Source organism: Jatropha curcas, chromosome 5, assembly GCF_041381405.1.
Source record: "Jatropha curcas cultivar XTBG-Jc1 chromosome 5, XTBG_Jcur_1.0, whole genome shotgun sequence".
Classification (NCBI taxonomy): domain Eukaryota; kingdom Viridiplantae; phylum Streptophyta; class Magnoliopsida; order Malpighiales; family Euphorbiaceae; genus Jatropha; species Jatropha curcas.
Window position 1 is genome coordinate 17,421,150 of NC_143155.1, and position 19,355 is coordinate 17,440,504.

The window sequence follows — 19,355 nt, forward strand, 5'->3', positions numbered from 1 at the left end:
TTGAGGACCAAGAGATTAAGTTATTCCCCAAATAAATAGCATAGCCAGATGTAGATTTACGATCATCAGGGCAGCCAGCCCAATCACTATCTGAAAAACATTGCAAAGAAATGGGAGAATCAATAGAGAGAAAGAGACCCATAGAAGCAGTACTGTGTAGATACCGTAGCAAGCGTTTTGCTGCTATCCAGTGAGCTGCAGTAGGATGATGCATAAATTGGGCCAATTTATTGACTGCAAAAGAAACATCCGGCCGAGTGAGGGTGACATATTGAAGAGTACCAACCAATTTTCGAAACTGATCAGCAGTAGCCAAAATTTCATCGCCATGTTTAGAAAGTGGAGGAGTTGTTGCCATAGGAGTCAAAGTGGGCTTGCTGTCATTCATATTAAATTGGAGCAACAAATCTCGAACATATTTCTGCTGTGATAGTAGAATTCCATTTGAGGTTGGAATCACCTCAATACCCAAAAAATAAGTCAATTTGCCAAGATCTCTAACCGGGAAGGCAGATTTTAAAGCGTGCAAAAAGAACTCTAATTTGCTAAAATCAGAACATGTGAGTAAGATGTCATTAACGTAAACCAAAATAAAGCATTGAATGTTACCATCTTGATAAATAAACAAAGAGGTGTCGGCTTTGGAAGCCTTAAACCCAAGTTGTAATAAAAAATTACTCAACCTTTGAAACCACGCACGCGGTGCCTGCCGTAGCCCGTATAGTGATTTTTGTAACTTACAAACATAATCTGGATGAACAGAATCAATAAAACCTGGTGGCTGGTCCATATATATATCTTCATCAAGATATCTATGCAAAAATGCATTGGATATATCCAGTTGTCGAATTGGCCATTTACGCACAGTAGCAAGAGACAAAATAGTGCGAATGGTTGTTGCTTTGACTACTGGACTAAAGGTCTCATTGTAGTCTATTCCGGGTTTTTGAGAGAAACCCTTCGCCACCAACCGCGCTTTGTAACGCTCAATATCACCATTAGCTTTTCTTTTAATACGAAACAACCATTTATTTCCCACAATATTGGTATTAAGAGGGCGAGGAACCAATTGCCATGTATTATTTTGTAAAAGTGCATTGATTTCACTTTCCATTGCCTGCCGCCATTGAAGATGAGGTTGAGCTTGATTATAAGTTTGGGGTTCATGAGTCAAATAATCAAGCTTTTTGGTACACAATAAAGCATATCTTTTCTGTCTTTGTCTAGTAGCTGGGCGAAGTTCCATTGGGTGGGTGCGGAGAGGGTGTAATGGTGGTTGGTTTTGTGGAGCTATGTATGGTACAATTTGATTTTGAGAAGAATTTACAGTTGGCAGATTATTGGTGGGTGAGGGGAGAGGTGATGGGTTCTGATTTGGTGAGGTTGCCAATAAATTAGACTCTGCAATTGAATTTGTATTAGATAATGTCATACCTGATTCAACCGGAGTGTCCAAGTGAGGTGATATCTGATTTGTAATGGAAAGCCATGGGGTAGGAGGTGGAACCGAAGTATTACGTGCAGATAATTGAGGACCAAGAAACAATTTTGGATCAAATTTGACATGCCTAGCTAGATAGACACGTGTTGTTGTAGGATCTAAACATCGATGAGCATGATGTGAAGGACTTGTTCCTAAATAAATACAAGGAGCAGATCGAAATGAGAATTTATGATGAGAATAAGGTCGGAGAAAAGGGTAGACAGTACAACCAAAAGGTTGTTGGACAAGATAATTTGGGGATGATTTGTATAGTGTCATAAAAGGACTATGATTTTGGAGAACCGGTGATGGCATTAAATTTATTGATTGAACACTAGTTTCAGCAGCATAATTCCAATATCTCAAGGGTATTTGAGCATGAGAAAGAAGCGTGAGAGTGGTATCAATAACATGACGAATTTTCCTTTCAGCAGTGCCATTTTGTTCATGGGTGTAAGGACATGCTATCCTATGAATTATACCAGCTTGCCGGAAATATTTATTCAATTTTTGGTATTCTCCTCCCCAATCAGAATGAAAAGCTAAAATTTTTGAATTAAATTGACGTTCAACAAGAGATTGAAACTGAAGAAACATGGCATACACATCACTTTTATTTTTGAGTAAATATAGCCACGTAAAACGGGTGAAATCATCAATGAATAACAAAACATACCTATGACCTAAGCTAGACATAACCGGAGCAGGGCCCCAAACATCTGAGTGAATTATTTGGAAAGGACCCGTGCTCTTATGGTCCACAGAAGCTAAAGAAAGTCTAGACAATTTCCCTAAATTGCAGGCAGAACATGGATTGAACTGAAAACTGGAACAAGGCAAATTGAAATCTTTAATTATTTTAGACACAGTTCGACGATGAGGATGACCCAAGGCAGAATGCCAATCGGAAAAGGATGGGACTGTAGCTGACATGACGGACTTCAAGGGTAGTTTGAGAGAGTAGATACCATCTTCACTTGGACCCTGCAAAAGAATCTTCTTGGTGACCTGATCCTTAACAAAAAAACAATGAGGCCAAAATTCAAAAAAACAACAATTATCAGTGGTAAATTTTTGAACAGACAAAAGATTTTTAACAATTTTAGGAACACAAAGGGTATGCTTTAGTTGGAGAGCACCATTAGAAGAGGGAATGACCACTGTACCAGTATGAGAAATCGGTAATCCAACGCCATTTCCAACATGAAGATTATCATGACCTTGATATTCAGTGGTAGCACTTAAAGATTGGATATCAGGTGTGACATGATAATTGGCTGCAGTGTCAGGATGCCAAAGGTTTTGTGTAGGTGAGGCAGCGGAATAATTTGCCATGGGCGGAGATGGTGAGTAGTAGTTCGTCACTGATTGAGGTGATGAAAAAATGAGATGAAGGTGAGGGATAAGGTGATGGTGAGGGATAACTATAAGAGTAATTGGCCATTGGTGGTGGGTAACGAACTTGATTCTGATTTTGGCTTGGATTTGAGCGGTGATAGTGACGGCGACATTTGTCTGCTGTATGGTTTCGGTAGCCACAGATTTGACAAGGACCCTTGGCTTTGGAAGACGAGTTCTTTTGCCAACTGGTATTTGTATTTGGCGTTGAAAGTAGTGGTGGGAGAAAGTTGTTGGATGGTTGTCTAGAGACCATATTTGCTTGAGGTGGATCAAGACAACTTTTGAGGAGTATTTCATGAGCAACAAGTTGACCATGAAGTTCATGAAATGGTACTGGTTCAGCTCGGAGGTTTAAGGCAGTGATAATGTTATGATATTCAATACCAATATTCCTGTAAATAATAGCATTAAATTCTGCCGTCAAAAGAGGCCTACCAGCAGCCTGTAATTCATCTTTTAATTGCTTTGCACGTTGAAGATAGGCAGATACTGACAAATCATTCTTTTTAAATTCCTGAAGTTCAATATGAATTTGAAGTTGTCTGTTTTGTGAGAGAGAACCGAAAGCCTGTGCTAAGGCTTGCCAGACCTCGTGAGAGGTATTTAACCCAACAATATGCGAGAAAACTTCCTCAGATAGGGAGGAGTGAAGCCAAGAATGCAGGAGCTGGTCCTATTTAAACCAAGATTGATAATCTGGATTTGGAATGTCAACTTCTGGGTTGGATGGGGATTTGATGGTTTTTGAAGGTGGGGAAGAGCCATCAATTAGGTGATTAAAATTATGATAATTTAAGAGAGGTTGGAATTGTGTTTTCCATACTAAATAATTGGTGGATTTTAGTTTAACAGAGAAAGAATGTTGAGCATTCATAGGATGGGAAGAGATTTGGTTTGTTGTTTCAGTCATGGCTCTGATACCATGTACAAACAATAGAGAAGAATAGATATTTTCTCTTTTTTATGAATTGTCAACTGATGGCTTTATATAGCCAAATACAATGTAACTGAAGCTAAGTTAATGGCAAAATATCCTGACACAGTTAATATACACAATAATCACGGAGTTAAATATATACATAATCAAGAGAATTAAACCAAACGTGTTGACCAAATCTGCTCCTTTATGTACTGATATCTTAACAATGAGAACCAAATAAGGTCTAGTAACATAACTCCAAGAAAATAAAATGCTTAACGTTTGCTGGAATGTTTTGCTTCCATAGATTCCTCCAAACCCCATTATTATCGTTAACCGAAGAAATCAGAGGGAAACTCTTGTAGTTTTTCTAAAAAATCTTAATTAAGGATAATACATGTTACATGATAATAATAATTAAGATTTGAGCTACATGTGTTTAATATATAATTAACATCCCATGCTCGATTTATGCATAGACCGAATGGTTTATTCATAGTCCAGGTAGGGGATGTTACATGAATGATATATGCTGACATGACATTTAATTAATAAAATACATAGTAAAAAATCAAATATAGCTTAAGGCCCCCGAGGCCCGTAGTAAGCCTGAAACCCTAAAATTTGCTATCTTAATATAAATTTCAAATATTTAGCCCATATATAAAAAAAAAAAAAAAAAAAAAAAAAAAAAAAATGAGCCTCAAGATTTTATTTCATCTCATTTCTAATATAGGCTCACAGAATCATTTCGTCTACGATAATACACGACTAAATGTAAGTAAATTCTACAACTGCGGAGTCACTAACTGTTTGATATACATAGCCTTTTATACATACAGTTACATACTGAAATAATTATGGAATTAAGGAAAATTTCTTTGAAGCCTTGCGTCGAAGAAACATAACCTAAATCGAACTAAAGAGGAACTTACTTCCTGAAAAATTAAACAAGACATGTGAGTTTTTCCTAAAATGATAATTATTGCACAACACATACAGTCACACAGATGTGTAAACATATCAATCTAGTCATCCGACTAGTTATATGCTCACGCAGCCAGTCACACAAATGGCATCTCACCAGCACTCACAAACAATATCACCTTCAAATAATCACATCACGTGGAAATTAGTCAGTGGCGTCACCTAAACCCCCGACGAGCCGTCCTCTCAAACATGTGCACCCGGGGAGCCAATCCCCCATATCTGGCCGACCGGTCTAATCCTCACTTGACCAGTCCTCTCAATATTTTATTTTACATTCTCTCTTTTCTTTTCCATCTCATCAACATCATTTCATCAATTCATCAGGTGCACACGGGGGCGCCGATCTCCCATTTACCCGGCCGACGGTCCAATTTCACAATTCATCATAATCAGGATCCATGCTTTATCGACCGTCCTCACAAACCCATGGTGACCCACTTCATCCCAATTCCACACAAGCAAAGCACAGCAATATCACAACACAATTAATCAAACATTGCAAACAAATGCAGACATATTATTCAATTGGACATCGTAATGCAATGCACAATTAAACATCCAAAATCAATGCAAATAAATAAATAAATAAATAATAGAATTGACAATAAACAACGATAATAAAATAAATAACAATAATAACAATAATAATGCAAATAAATAAATAAATATATAAATAATGAAATGAATAATAAAGATAATAAATAATTAGAGCACCGGATTTATTATGTACCAAATTATAGAACTAATCTAAATAAACTTATTTATTATGTTGTTAATTAAAATTTAGTTTAATTTCTGTCAAAATTTCGGCAGCACCTCCCCTAAAAATTGGACTATCTACCTGCTCACATATCACAATATCATTATATCTTTATCAATCAAAGCACACAGCCCATCCGTCGGGCAAGCAATCAATTTATTCTCCCTTCCTCCAACTAAGTAACAAAATAATTATTATTTAACCATCTATACAAAACCTTAGCTTTACTTAATACATGATTTCAACATTGATACAAATTAGTTTACTACTAATACAAAAATATTCATAGCTTTACTAAGATTAAACAAATAAGTAAATAAATACGCGATTAAATGAAAATGGTTATTTGTTTAATCTCCACATCCTACTTCTTTAAACTATCCGATCTTATATACCTTCAATAATCATACAAAGTTATGGCTCATATTTCTTTGACCAACATTAACTAGGATCTTATGTAACAACTTAATAATCCGTGAATCACTATCCTCACCAAGCAAGATTATAGGAAACGCCCTATTTAAATTATCTATTAAGCATAACTAAATAGGCATACTTTAACTAATCAATTCTTAGCACGAATTGAATTTATAACTCAATACACTATAGCCTTTGCTACTCATTAAGCAAAATTTAACCAAAATAACTAAACTAGCTGCTGCCTCAACAGTAAATAAAAATTCTTATATATGAACTTAATTAAACCGAAAACTACAATTTCTCTAATCACAAGTTGTTGCCATTTATCCAATTCTTAGCCTATAAATGAAAATTACCTCAATAACACCAAATCACCCACTAAATCAGAAAATTCATGAAATATACTAGAAAAGGTTGAAATTTTATTTACAAAAGACTATAAATGTTCATATATTTTTAAGTTAATTTCTTATTATTCAATTTAGTCTATTAAATAACTCAATTAAATTCATTAATCAATCAATTAAGTTTTTATATATAAAAATTGAGAATTGAGTCTTAGAACGTACCCATTGGGAATCGGGCGACGATTCCATGATCAGCGCGAAGGGAAGAGGATTCTGTCTCTCGGGGCCTCGCCGGAGTGCCGTCGGCCGGTCACCGGACCGCCGCCGCCGGCCGCCGTGCACGGTGGCCGGAAAAGTGAAACCGCCCAGAAAATTTTAAGGTCACCACCACCTGCCTCCAATTTTCGTGAGGAATCCAAATCTGCTATCACTTTGTTGAGCCAGTGCCTAGTTTGGCCGGATCTAGCTTCACAGCCACCTTCAAGCCGCCATCCATGGTGGTTTATCAAAACTCAAGCAACATCACAAATTAATGGGGGAAAAAGGTTCATATGTAGGAGAGGAGTTGTTTGAGACCAACCCCAGCACTTGGAGTCGACGGAATCGATGAGATTTCGCCGGAAAACTTCATCGCGCGGTGGACAGCCTTCCAATCGCGATCTCTCTCTCAATTTCAGGCCTCATCACGCGAACTAAGACCATAGAAGAGTTCATCTCGACGAGAGGAGTAAGATGGAGTGCTTGGTGTCGACTTCCTTGGCCGGTGAACGGAGATCGTAGTGAGCAAGAGAGGAGAGGATGTCGCGCGCGAGGAAGAAGAAGAAGGAAAGAAGGGGAGGAGGGAAAGGAAAAGAAAAGAGGAAAGGAAAGAAAGTGGCTTCTAGACCATTCCGGTTCGATTTGAACCGGTTTGGTCTGATTTCGTTTGGTTTTCGAGTTTTTCACTCGATTTTCGGATTATTCGTGGGGTTTCCGACAATTCAAACTGATTCCGGGTCCGGTTCGATTTATTTAATTATTTTAGTTAGGTTTCATAACATTTCCTCCATTATCTAAATCGAAATTAAAAAAATATAGTTAGTAATCATATTTGGTTTTTTTTAGGAAAATTAATTTATATATATATACATAATAGATTAATTGCTGGACTTCATTTTATTACTCGAAAGTTTCCGAACGAACTATTTTGGGCTTAGGCCCAATTCAAAAATTTGGGCTCGAATCGGGACTGTGTTACAATTGCAGCCCACGCGGCCAAAATTTGCGATTTTTGATTTAATAAAAAATGCAAAGGTTTCGAAAATAAAAATTCAGGGTGTTTCAATCTCCCCCCCTTAAGACAATTCGTCCTCGAATTGAAATCTGGTAGGAGAGATTAAGAATGAACACACAGAGAATTTCAAAGCCATAAGAATTTACTTCCAACACCAAGGGCACGGCTCGAGAGTAGATAATATGAACCTAGGAAAGAAAAGGGTCAAGTATTCTAGTTGTAATTCTCTCGCCAACCATCTTATTTAGTGCCACCTAGCTAATACTCACAAGAGTTTGAGTTTATTACCTAAATCTCCAATCACTATCTTTAGACAGCTACTGAAATCTTTAGAAAATCTTTCTTTGAATAAAATTTGACAATAAAACCAGGTTTAACAGGAAAATACATATCATATATCATAGATTTTTTTTTTTCTCAAAACTATGTAACTTCATTTGAAAATTTAAATTTTATTAGACATTCGTCTGTGAAGGCCAAACATAATTTACAAACGCAAACAATTGAAATTATGATTTGCTTACAGTCATAAGAATTAACTCGTTCAATTTACATGTGTTATTTAATAAAACCCTTATTAATCAAAACTTTTGAAAACTGGTTGCTTTACTTCAAAACTTTAGGCAAAATCGTCTGTAATTTTCGCTATCTATTATATCACGGGCCGCTTCGAAATAACTGTTTTTGTTTCTCATCTATGCAAATTCGATTGTCCGTATAATATCTTTACTATAGATTAGTTCATCTGTTATACAACTCCTAAATCACTGCATCCCTTAGCTATCTCAATCCTATAAAAATTTTCACTCCTTCCACTTAACCATCAATTTCTCTTTCTAACACTTATTCCTTAGGTCGCCTTAATACTCATCACGAAAACTTAACTTTCATAATAATATCTCTTAGTAATTCGCACTTCCGTTCACAGCCTAAATCTCATTTGATAACCTTCCATTCTACTAATGTTGCCTATTAATTTGTTAAGGATAAGAGAGTATTCTTATTAATTATTTTGTCTACTAATTATCATTAATCGCGATCTATCTAATCACCAATAGTTCAACTTAGTATTTATTACCTATCTTAAATATTCACCTTTAACTAATACCTATCAACACAGATTTTTCAATTAAATTTCGTTAGTTCCCGACCTAATACTACCTTACGATCCAAATATTACATTAAACAATCCTATACTCCACATCTAATCGCCACTTACCTTCTATACCAAAATCGGCTACCCGACATTTCCAGCGTTCATGTTCTCAACTTGACTACTAACTGTCTACTTACTTATTATTATCACCACCAGTCTCATTCTTCTTTTCCCAATCTTCTTTCAAAATTTTTTCTATCCTAGTAATCATTTCATTTCATGCTCTAATCCAATTGGCCTCGTGAAATAAATAGACAGCTTTCAAAAATAATTTTCTATATAAATAATCAATTTCAAATTATTTATCATAACACAATTTGAATTCAAAATTAAAATGGGGTTTTAGATTTAAAATGTCAGGTAAATAAAATGAAAACAAAAATAAAAGGTTTATATTTTGAATAAACTCTAAAGAAATTAAGTAGATGTGTTGAAAACTAGACACAAATTTCTAATTACCTCAATGTTATTATTTATGTTCATGAATCTACCATACCAATGAAAATCCTATTTATTCTCTACACTATCCTACTCACTGACAGGAATAGAGTTCACATGAAAAGTAGTGTACTGGGTGATCAGGCCAATCCACTACCAACAAGTATTACTCTATTCCCTAGCCTAAGGGATGATACCAACTCTAGCCCCTATAGGTATTCCGATGGGTTCATCCTATTGTCCACTACTTTCACTCAAATACTTCTATCTATGGACCATTGGTTTGCACAACAAGTATGGATTTTTCCTTCATAGGGTTCAGTGCGTCCACCCTCCCTAAGAAGGAAATTCCCAAGCTTCTTTCCTTATGTTGGTTACGGCCGATCCCAACACAAAGAAATTTCCTATACTCCGCAGTTGTGTCCTAAAACCCTAACCTAAGCTCTGATACCAACTTTGTCACGACCCGATTCCACGGGCCGGACCGGCACTAGGGCCCAGGTAAGCTTAAGGCCCCCGAGGCCCGTAGTAAGCCTGAAACCCTAAAATTTGCTATCTTAATATAAATTTCAAATATTTAGCCCATATATAAAAAAAAAAAAAAAAAAAAAAAAAAATGAGCCTCAAGATTTTATTTCATCTCATTTCTAATATAGGCTCACAGAATCATTTCGTCTACGATAATACACGACTAAATGTAAGTAAATTCTACAACTGCGGAGTCACTAACTGTTTGATATACATAGCCTTTTATACATACAGTTACATACTGAAATAATTATGGAATTAAGGAAAATTTCTTTGAAGCCTTGCGTCGAAGAAACATAACCTAAATCGAACTAAAGAGGAACTTACTTCCTGAAAAATTAAACAAGACATGTGAGTTTTTCCTAAAATGATAATTATTGCACAACACATACAGTCACACAGATGTGTAAACATATCAATCTAGTCATCCGACTAGTTATATGCTCACGCAGCCAGTCACACAAATGGCATCTCACCAGCACTCACAAACAATATCACCTTCAAATAATCACATCACGTGGAAATTAGTCAGTGGCGTCACCTAAACCCCCGACGAGCCGTCCTCTCAAACATGTGCACCCGGGGAGCCAATCCCCCATATCTGGCCGACCGGTCTAATCCTCACTTGACCAGTCCTCTCAATATTTTATTTTACATTCTCTCTTTTCTTTTCCATCTCATCAACATCATTTCATCAATTCATCAGGTGCACACGGGGGCGCCGATCTCCCATTTACCCGGCCGACGGTCCAATTTCACAATTCATCATAATCAGGATCCATGCTTTATCGACCGTCCTCACAAACCCATGGTGACCCACTTCATCCCAATTCCACACAAGCAAAGCACAGCAATATCACAACACAATTAATCAAACATTGCAAACAAATGCAGACATATTATTCAATTGGACATCGTAATGCAATGCACAATTAAACATCCAAAATCAATGCAAATAAATAAATAAATAAATAATAGAATTGACAATAAACAACGATAATAAAATAAATAACAATAATAACAATAATAATGCAAATAAATAAATAAATATATAAATAATGAAATGAATAATAAAGATAATAAATAATTAGAGCACCGGATTTATTATGTACCAAATTATAGAACTAATCTAAATAAACTTATTTATTATGTTGTTAATTAAAATTTAGTTTAATTTCTGTCAAAATTTCGGCAGCACCTCCCCTAAAAATTGGACTATCTACCTGCTCACATATCACAATATCATTATATCTTTATCAATCAAAGCACACAGCCCATCCGTCGGGCAAGCAATCAATTTATTCTCCCTTCCTCCAACTAAGTAACAAAATAATTATTATTTAACCATCTATACAAAACCTTAGCTTTACTTAATACATGATTTCAACATTGATACAAATTAGTTTACTACTAATACAAAAATATTCATAGCTTTACTAAGATTAAACAAATAAGTAAATAAATACGCGATTAAATGAAAATGGTTATTTGTTTAATCTCCACATCCTACTTCTTTAAACTATCCGATCTTATATACCTTCAATAATCATACAAAGTTATGGCTCATATTTCTTTGACCAACATTAACTAGGATCTTATGTAACAACTTAATAATCCGTGAATCACTATCCTCACCAAGCAAGATTATAGGAAACGCCCTATTTAAATTATCTATTAAGCATAACTAAATAGGCATACTTTAACTAATCAATTCTTAGCACGAATTGAATTTATAACTCAATACACTATAGCCTTTGCTACTCATTAAGCAAAATTTAACCAAAATAACTAAACTAGCTGCTGCCTCAACAGTAAATAAAAATTCTTATATATGAACTTAATTAAACCGAAAACTACAATTTCTCTAATCACAAGTTGTTGCCATTTATCCAATTCTTAGCCTATAAATGAAAATTACCTCAATAACACCAAATCACCCACTAAATCAGAAAATTCATGAAATATACTAGAAAAGGTTGAAATTTTATTTACAAAAGACTATAAATGTTCATATATTTTTAAGTTAATTTCTTATTATTCAATTTAGTCTATTAAATAACTCAATTAAATTCATTAATCAATCAATTAAGTTTTTATATATAAAAATTGAGAATTGAGTCTTAGAACGTACCCATTGGGAATCGGGCGACGATTCCATGATCAGCGCGAAGGGAAGAGGATTCTGTCTCTCGGGGCCTCGCCGGAGTGCCGTCGGCCGGTCACCGGACCGCCGCCGCCGGCCGCCGTGCACGGTGGCCGGAAAAGTGAAACCGCCCAGAAAATTTTAAGGTCACCACCACCTGCCTCCAATTTTCGTGAGGAATCCAAATCTGCTATCACTTTGTTGAGCCAGTGCCTAGTTTGGCCGGATCTAGCTTCACAGCCACCTTCAAGCCGCCATCCATGGTGGTTTATCAAAACTCAAGCAACATCACAAATTAATGGGGGAAAAAGGTTCATATGTAGGAGAGGAGTTGTTTGAGACCAACCCCAGCACTTGGAGTCGACGGAATCGATGAGATTTCGCCGGAAAACTTCATCGCGCGGTGGACAGCCTTCCAATCGCGATCTCTCTCTCAATTTCAGGCCTCATCACGCGAACTAAGACCATAGAAGAGTTCATCTCGACGAGAGGAGTAAGATGGAGTGCTTGGTGTCGACTTCCTTGGCCGGTGAACGGAGATCGTAGTGAGCAAGAGAGGAGAGGATGTCGCGCGCGAGGAAGAAGAAGAAGGAAAGAAGGGGAGGAGGGAAAGGAAAAGAAAAGAGGAAAGGAAAGAAAGTGGCTTCTAGACCATTCCGGTTCGATTTGAACCGGTTTGGTCTGATTTCGTTTGGTTTTCGAGTTTTTCACTCGATTTTCGGATTATTCGTGGGGTTTCCGACAATTCAAACTGATTCCGGGTCCGGTTCGATTTATTTAATTATTTTAGTTAGGTTTCATAACATTTCCTCCATTATCTAAATCGAAATTAAAAAAATATAGTTAGTAATCATATTTGGTTTTTTTTAGGAAAATTAATTTATATATATATACATAATAGATTAATTGCTGGACTTCATTTTATTACTCGAAAGTTTCCGAACGAACTATTTTGGGCTTAGGCCCAATTCAAAAATTTGGGCTCGAATCGGGACTGTGTTACAATTGCAGCCCACGCGGCCAAAATTTGCGATTTTTGATTTAATAAAAAATGCAAAGGTTTCGAAAATAAAAATTCAGGGTGTTTCACTAGGGGACTAATAGTTGTACCAGATTACTCTCTGATGCATATGTAAGGGCAAAAAAATTTCACTTAATTTCTCTCTTCCTATTCTCAGCAAATTCTCTCAATTTTCCTACTCTTTCCTTTACTCTCTCACTCAACAACACACTTAAAAGTTAGAAACTCCATTTTTGAATTAATCCATATCATTCCACCAATTTGACAATTCAAATTTAATCCATCAAATGCTCGAGCCTAGAAAATTGAAATAAAAATAATTGAATAAACTAAATTATGTAATGGTTAAATTATATAATCAAATTCTTGATTCCATCAAATGTTTAAATTATCTAACCAAAAATTAGGCAAGATAATAAGAAAAAAAAACTTTTTGAGGAAAATTATGAGAACTTCTTGTACAAAGTTTTTATAGAGAATTGCAATTTTTTGAGAAAAAATCTTATAGAAAAATTATAAATTTTCAAGAAAAAAAAAAAAAAGAGAAATGCAAAAAGAGAAAGAAACTTCTTCTAACTACAAATTACACACGCCAAAAAAAATAATCATTCAAGTCATTTATCTTCACTCTACTGCAAATCTATCAAACATCTGAAACATAATCATGCCCAATTCATCAAATTCGACCTCATTAGTAATCCTATTGCTCTAGACTATAGCTAAAATTTGTGAAACTGATGATGATGATTATAAGTACTCATTAGAAGCATTCAATTTTTCTTTTTCTTTTTTTTTTTTTTTTTTTTTTGTCAAATGAGCAATGAAGGTCTTGCAAAATCAATAATTTTTTTTTTCTTTTTGTTTTGAAAGCTGAATTAAACTATGACATGCAAATTTAGTATTTATACGGATTTGAGATTTCAGATGGGTAGAAGACAGAGAAGAGGAAAATTGAAGGACTATTTTTTTTTCCTTTTTAACATAATATTAATATAATATTAATAATTATTTGCCATAAACTACACATGTCAAGGAGTATAATTATAGAAAATTTTATAATTTTAGAGACATAACAGGTCATCCGCATAATTTGGATGCCATAAGGGCGGCTTAATATGCAATTATACCTTAAACTTAGGATTTTGTTACACTTACACCCTAATTTGAACTTCTTCATAACCACACTCTAAGGCTCTGTTCGACAAGAGCATCTAGAGTAGTTTTTAGTGTTTTGATTGGGTTAAAATACTGTTTTAATTTATTATTGTGGTCAATAATGTCACATTTATCTTAACATTTAGAATTTGAGGTAGTGTTTCATAAAATATTATCCTTATTAACGTGTAGCATTTTATAAATTTTTTATGATGCCTATCACATTACTTGTCTTTGCTTTGTTCTTTATGACCTTACTCTTTTTTGTCTTTTTATATTAAAGAGCTAATCAAAAACTTATTTTCATCGAACACTTTTATTTTAAACCACTATATAAACATTCAACCACTAACAGCTAATATCTAACTGCTCACAGTTAGTAAAACAGCTGACAGCTACTACAACAGCTAACCTCTACTAGAACCGCTAAAATACCGAACAAGCTCTAAAATGAATGGTTAAGAATGTTTACATAAATTAAATTAAGTATTGATTTGCAATAAAATAAATAAATCTTCATGGAACCTAATGGAAAATCCATTTTTTGTTTCTGAACAATGAGAAATATCATCATTGACATCATCACCTTTTGATGTTGCTGGTTGGTTCAAATTATATATAAAGCTAAACTAATTAAATGGATTTTTTAGTTTAAATAATATTAATGTATGTATATTCTGAAGATGGAGTATATGGGCTGATGTTACATACAACATAAATTCTAAACATGCATAAATTATTCTAAATTCATCAAATCCTAAGATTATCAAATTGTTAAATTTTTATTTTTTCAAAATTTATTTTCAACTATCCTTCTCACGTACATTTAATATATAAATTAATACACAATATCCATGTGTCTATCACCGTACATAGACATATATGAACTAAAATAAAAGAAGTCAACATATCAATTTTGAAGCCATTGTCTGGACTCGAAGTGCTTTCTACGAATTAACTGTTTTCTATGAAAGCAAAATTTTGTAATAATCAACAATGTACTCAAGTGATAGATGAGAGCTATTTTAAATTAGATTACTTTTTCCCTCTTCAATAGTTCTGATTTTAGTTTGGGTTTAAGTCATAGTTAAATTATCCCAAGCTCAATTATGCGTCCTTGGAAAATATATTTTTCATTTCAAATCAACCCTTAATTTAATTGAGGGGTGTAAATACTCCTAACCTCTTATTTTAAGGTGTGGTTGTCACAAAGTTCAAATTAGAGTGTAAGTGCAACAAACTCCAAAAGTCAGGTATAAGTGTATATTAAGCCCCATAAGAGCTGTATTCGACAATAACTTTTTAAATAGTTTTTAGCATTTTGATTAGTCAAAACAATTTACAGTGTTTAGTATCGGTAAACTGAGGTTAAAATAAATATAATGAATTACTTTTTAATATGTAACATCTAGTTGAGAAAGAACAATGTTTTTGCTTCTCTATTTAATAAAAATTATAATTTTATTATTAACTAATTATATAAAATAACTAAAATTTTACATTTGCCATACTGCAAAATATTTTATAATGTGGCGTGTGCTATGACATTAATCTAATAAATCAAGAGTTGCTCTATATAACCACGATATAAAATATAAATTTAATCTTCACATCAATTATTTTTGTCATATAAAGTTAAACGGAAATTTTGTCAATAATATGTAATATTTTGGATCCTGTGTGTTTTACACAAAATCTAAAAATAAATTGCTTAAAGTTCTAAGCTCCATATAGGGATTCGAAAATGAAACGACCCGAAAATTTAATTTCGAAGAATTTTCATTTAAAAACTAAATTTTTTTTATTTCAACCAATGAGATTATACCAGCTAGTATTTTATTATTGCTAAACTGGACCCGTAACCCAATTCGATTTTTTTAAAAACCAAGCGAAAAACTCGAAAACCAAGCAAATTGAGCCAAATCATAGAATTAGACCAAACCGGTTCGAATCGAACCGGAATGGTCTAGAAGCTTTATAATTTTCTTTTCTTTTCTTTTCTTTTTTTTTTTTCTTTTTCTTTTCTTCTTTTCTTTTCTTCTTCTTCCAGCAGCGTCGACCTCACCCCTCCCCTTTTCTCCTTTTCGTTTTTCCGACCACTGAAGACCAGCGCCTCCGCCACCACTCCCTGCCGCCGTCGCCTCCTCACCGTGCGTCTCCGGCCTCTCCTTTCCTCTCTTCTTTCGTTTCTGGTGAACGCAGTGTCGCAGGAGGAGCTGTGACTTTGCCTCGATCGGGAAGTCGCGTCGCAGCCTTCTCCTCGATTTTCCGGCGACACCAGCCCATAGCCGGCCAATCACCTCGTCTCCAGCACCCCTCAAACGCCGTTGCTCCACCTCTGGTGACTGGTAGCTCGCGATTCAGTGAGAAAGAGGAAGGACAGCGAGCTACACTTCATTTTGCCGATCGGTAGCCTTCTTCAACGCTTCTCCTTCCATTTTTTAGGGAGCCCAGCCAAGGACCGGCCGGACTACGTTCTCTCCGCGCCTCCAGCGTGCCTCCGGCCACCTTTCCACCCATTTCCGGTCACGTCAGCGGCAGCAGCGACTGTGTTGGTGCCTTGTTGCTACTGCCGGTCATTTCAACCGGAAAATTTCAAGTTCCAGCCCGTTTTGCAACTAGGTAAACCATATTATGAACCTCTTCATTTTAATTCATGAGTTCTTTGATCTTAGTTGAAGGATTTGAGATATATAATTGAGCTATTGTAGAAATTTGGATATTCCGTTGCCATTTATACGAGTATGATTAGGAATTTCAATTTTTGCTCTTTAAAATAGCTATACAATCTGAATTCTTGTATAGAAAATAGGTAGATTATTTGCTTAAACTACAGATGTTTACAAAGAAATCAAGGATCTCTTAACTATGGCAGCAACTAACTTAATTATTTATACGAGTTCTATTTTTTTAGAAGGAACGGTATTAAACAAAATAATTATGTTGAGAAATGAATTGATTATTATGTAAAACATGAATTTTGGTGGAGAAACTTAAAGGCAGCAACTATATTGTTCATCCTGATGAGTTTGATAACGATGAGATTAGAAACGGTATATTAAAATGAATTCTTTGTTATTTAAATGAATTTGCTAGTAAATGAGTTTAAGTTGGAATTTAGAATTTTTATGTAATGGCGATTGTTGCGAGGTTAGCTCTTATGAGTTTCGGCTAATTGAAAGCAAGAATGGTTGTGTTTGATTTCCTCAAGATGATACGGATTTACTGGGTATATCTTTATTTAAAGTGAAGTTCAATCTAAGAATATTTAAATTAAACTTCAGAAATTTGATGTCTTTTGCAATAATTTGGAGAAAGGAAGATATGTACATAATTCCTACTTGACTCATGAAGCATATCTAAATAAATTTGTGTAAGGTAATCAATTAAAGAATATTAAGTAAGAATTAATTGTGGAATGTAATATTGCTATTTGAGGATGGGTATGTGATTGGTTGATTGCCCGATGGATGGGCTGTGTGATTGATAATTGCTAAGTATATTAAATGGTGATGTTTAAACAGGTAGATAGTCATATTTTTAGGGGAGGTGCTGCCGAAATTTCGATAGAACTTAGATTAATTTTAATTAACAACATAATTAATAAGTTTAGTTAGATTAGTTCTATAACTTGGTACATAATAAATATAGTGCTCTGATTATTTATTATCTTTACTACTCATTTAATGATTTACATATTTATTTATTTATTTCCATTATTATTGTTAATACTATTTATTTATTTGGTTATTTGCATTGCATTATGATGTTTAATTGATTAATATGCTTGCATTTAATTGCAATACTTGATTAATTGTGTTGTGATATTGCTGTGCTTTGTTTGTGTGGAATTAGGATGAAGTGGGTCACCATGGGTTTGTGAGACTGTTTCTGTTATACGGATCCTGATTCTGATTTCTGTTATATTCTGATTCTGTTATATGGATCCCGATTCTGTTTCTGTTAGCCGGGTAAATGGGAGATCGGCGCCCCCGTGTGCACCTACTGTTACTGTTACTGTTAACCACAGGTTGGCTTCTTTATTGGGCGCACCTGATAATCTAGATTTGATCGCAGCCCGCAGGGTGGCCTCCTGTTGTGAGCGCCTGATGATCTAGATTTGATGGAGACGACCGGGTTGCCTCCTGTTGGTATGAAAAAGAAAAGAGATGATAGAAAAACAATGAGAGGGCTGGTCAAGTGAGGATTAGACCGGTCGGCCAGTATGGGGGATCGGCTCCCTGGTGCACATGTGAGAGGATGAGCCATGTGGGAGGACGGCTCATCGGGTGTTCGGTGACTCCACTGACTAATTTCCACGTGATGTGATTATATGAAGATGTTAATGATTGTGAGTGCTGGTGATTTGCCATTTGTGTGACTAGCTGCATGAGCATATAACTAGTCGGACGACTAGATTAATATGTTTACACATTTGTGTGACTGCGTGTGTGGTGCAAAAATTATTACTCCTTAGAAAACTCACATGTCTTGTTTGATTTTTTTTTCAGGAAGTAAGTTTTTCTTTAATTCGATTTAGGCTATGTTTCTTCGGCGCAGAGCAATAGAGAAATTTTCCTAGTTCCGTAATTATTTTGTTATGTAACTATATGTATAAAAAGCTATGTATGTCAAATAGTTAGTGACTCTGCAGTTGTAGAATTTGTGAACAATTAGTCATGTATTAACATAGACGATATTATTATGTGAGCCATATTAAAAATGTGATGAAATGTTAATTGAGCCCGATTTATGGAATGTTGTAACTGATAAATATGGGCTAAATGTTTAAAATTATATTGAGATAGTAGATTTTTAGTGTTTCAGGCTTACTACGGGCCTCGGGGGCCTTAAGCTTACCTGGGCCCTAGTGCCGGTCCGGCCCATGGAATCGGGTCGTGACAGAAAATCTCAAAGTTCTATATATTTATTTAAAAAAATATTCAAAAAAAAATAAAAATCTCAAAAGTCTAATTATCTTTATATCTATTTTAAAAATTATTTTTTTAAAAAAATACAGCCAATTACAAAATTAAATGAAATTCGATAAATTTAAAAAAAAGGAGAATAAAATATTGAATAAGAATAGAGTTTTTGAATTTTCTCTTTATTTCATCTCTAATATATAAAAGCTAAAAATACAAATAATTGCAAATAAATAGCCATTTTTTCATTAATTGAAACTTTTATAGCCTATTTTTTCAAAATATTTCATTAGACTAAAAAAGGAATAACTTTCTTATTTGATATATTAGTCAAATACTATAATTCGATCCATAGTTCTATTGTTTTTGTTAAATTAGAATTATAATAAATTTTAA

At 34.6% G+C, this 19,355-nt stretch overlaps 1 long non-coding RNA gene across 1 annotated transcript; it reads left to right on the plus strand.

Moving 5' to 3' along the window:
- Positions 1-16,141: 16,141 nt before the first annotated feature.
- Positions 16,142-18,767, plus strand: LOC149496302 (uncharacterized). The gene is made up of 2 exons (XR_016320823.1): positions 16,142-16,656; positions 18,546-18,767. It is a non-coding gene; the product is annotated as an uncharacterized LOC149496302 (long non-coding RNA).
- The last annotated feature ends 588 nt before the right edge of the window (positions 18,768-19,355 follow it).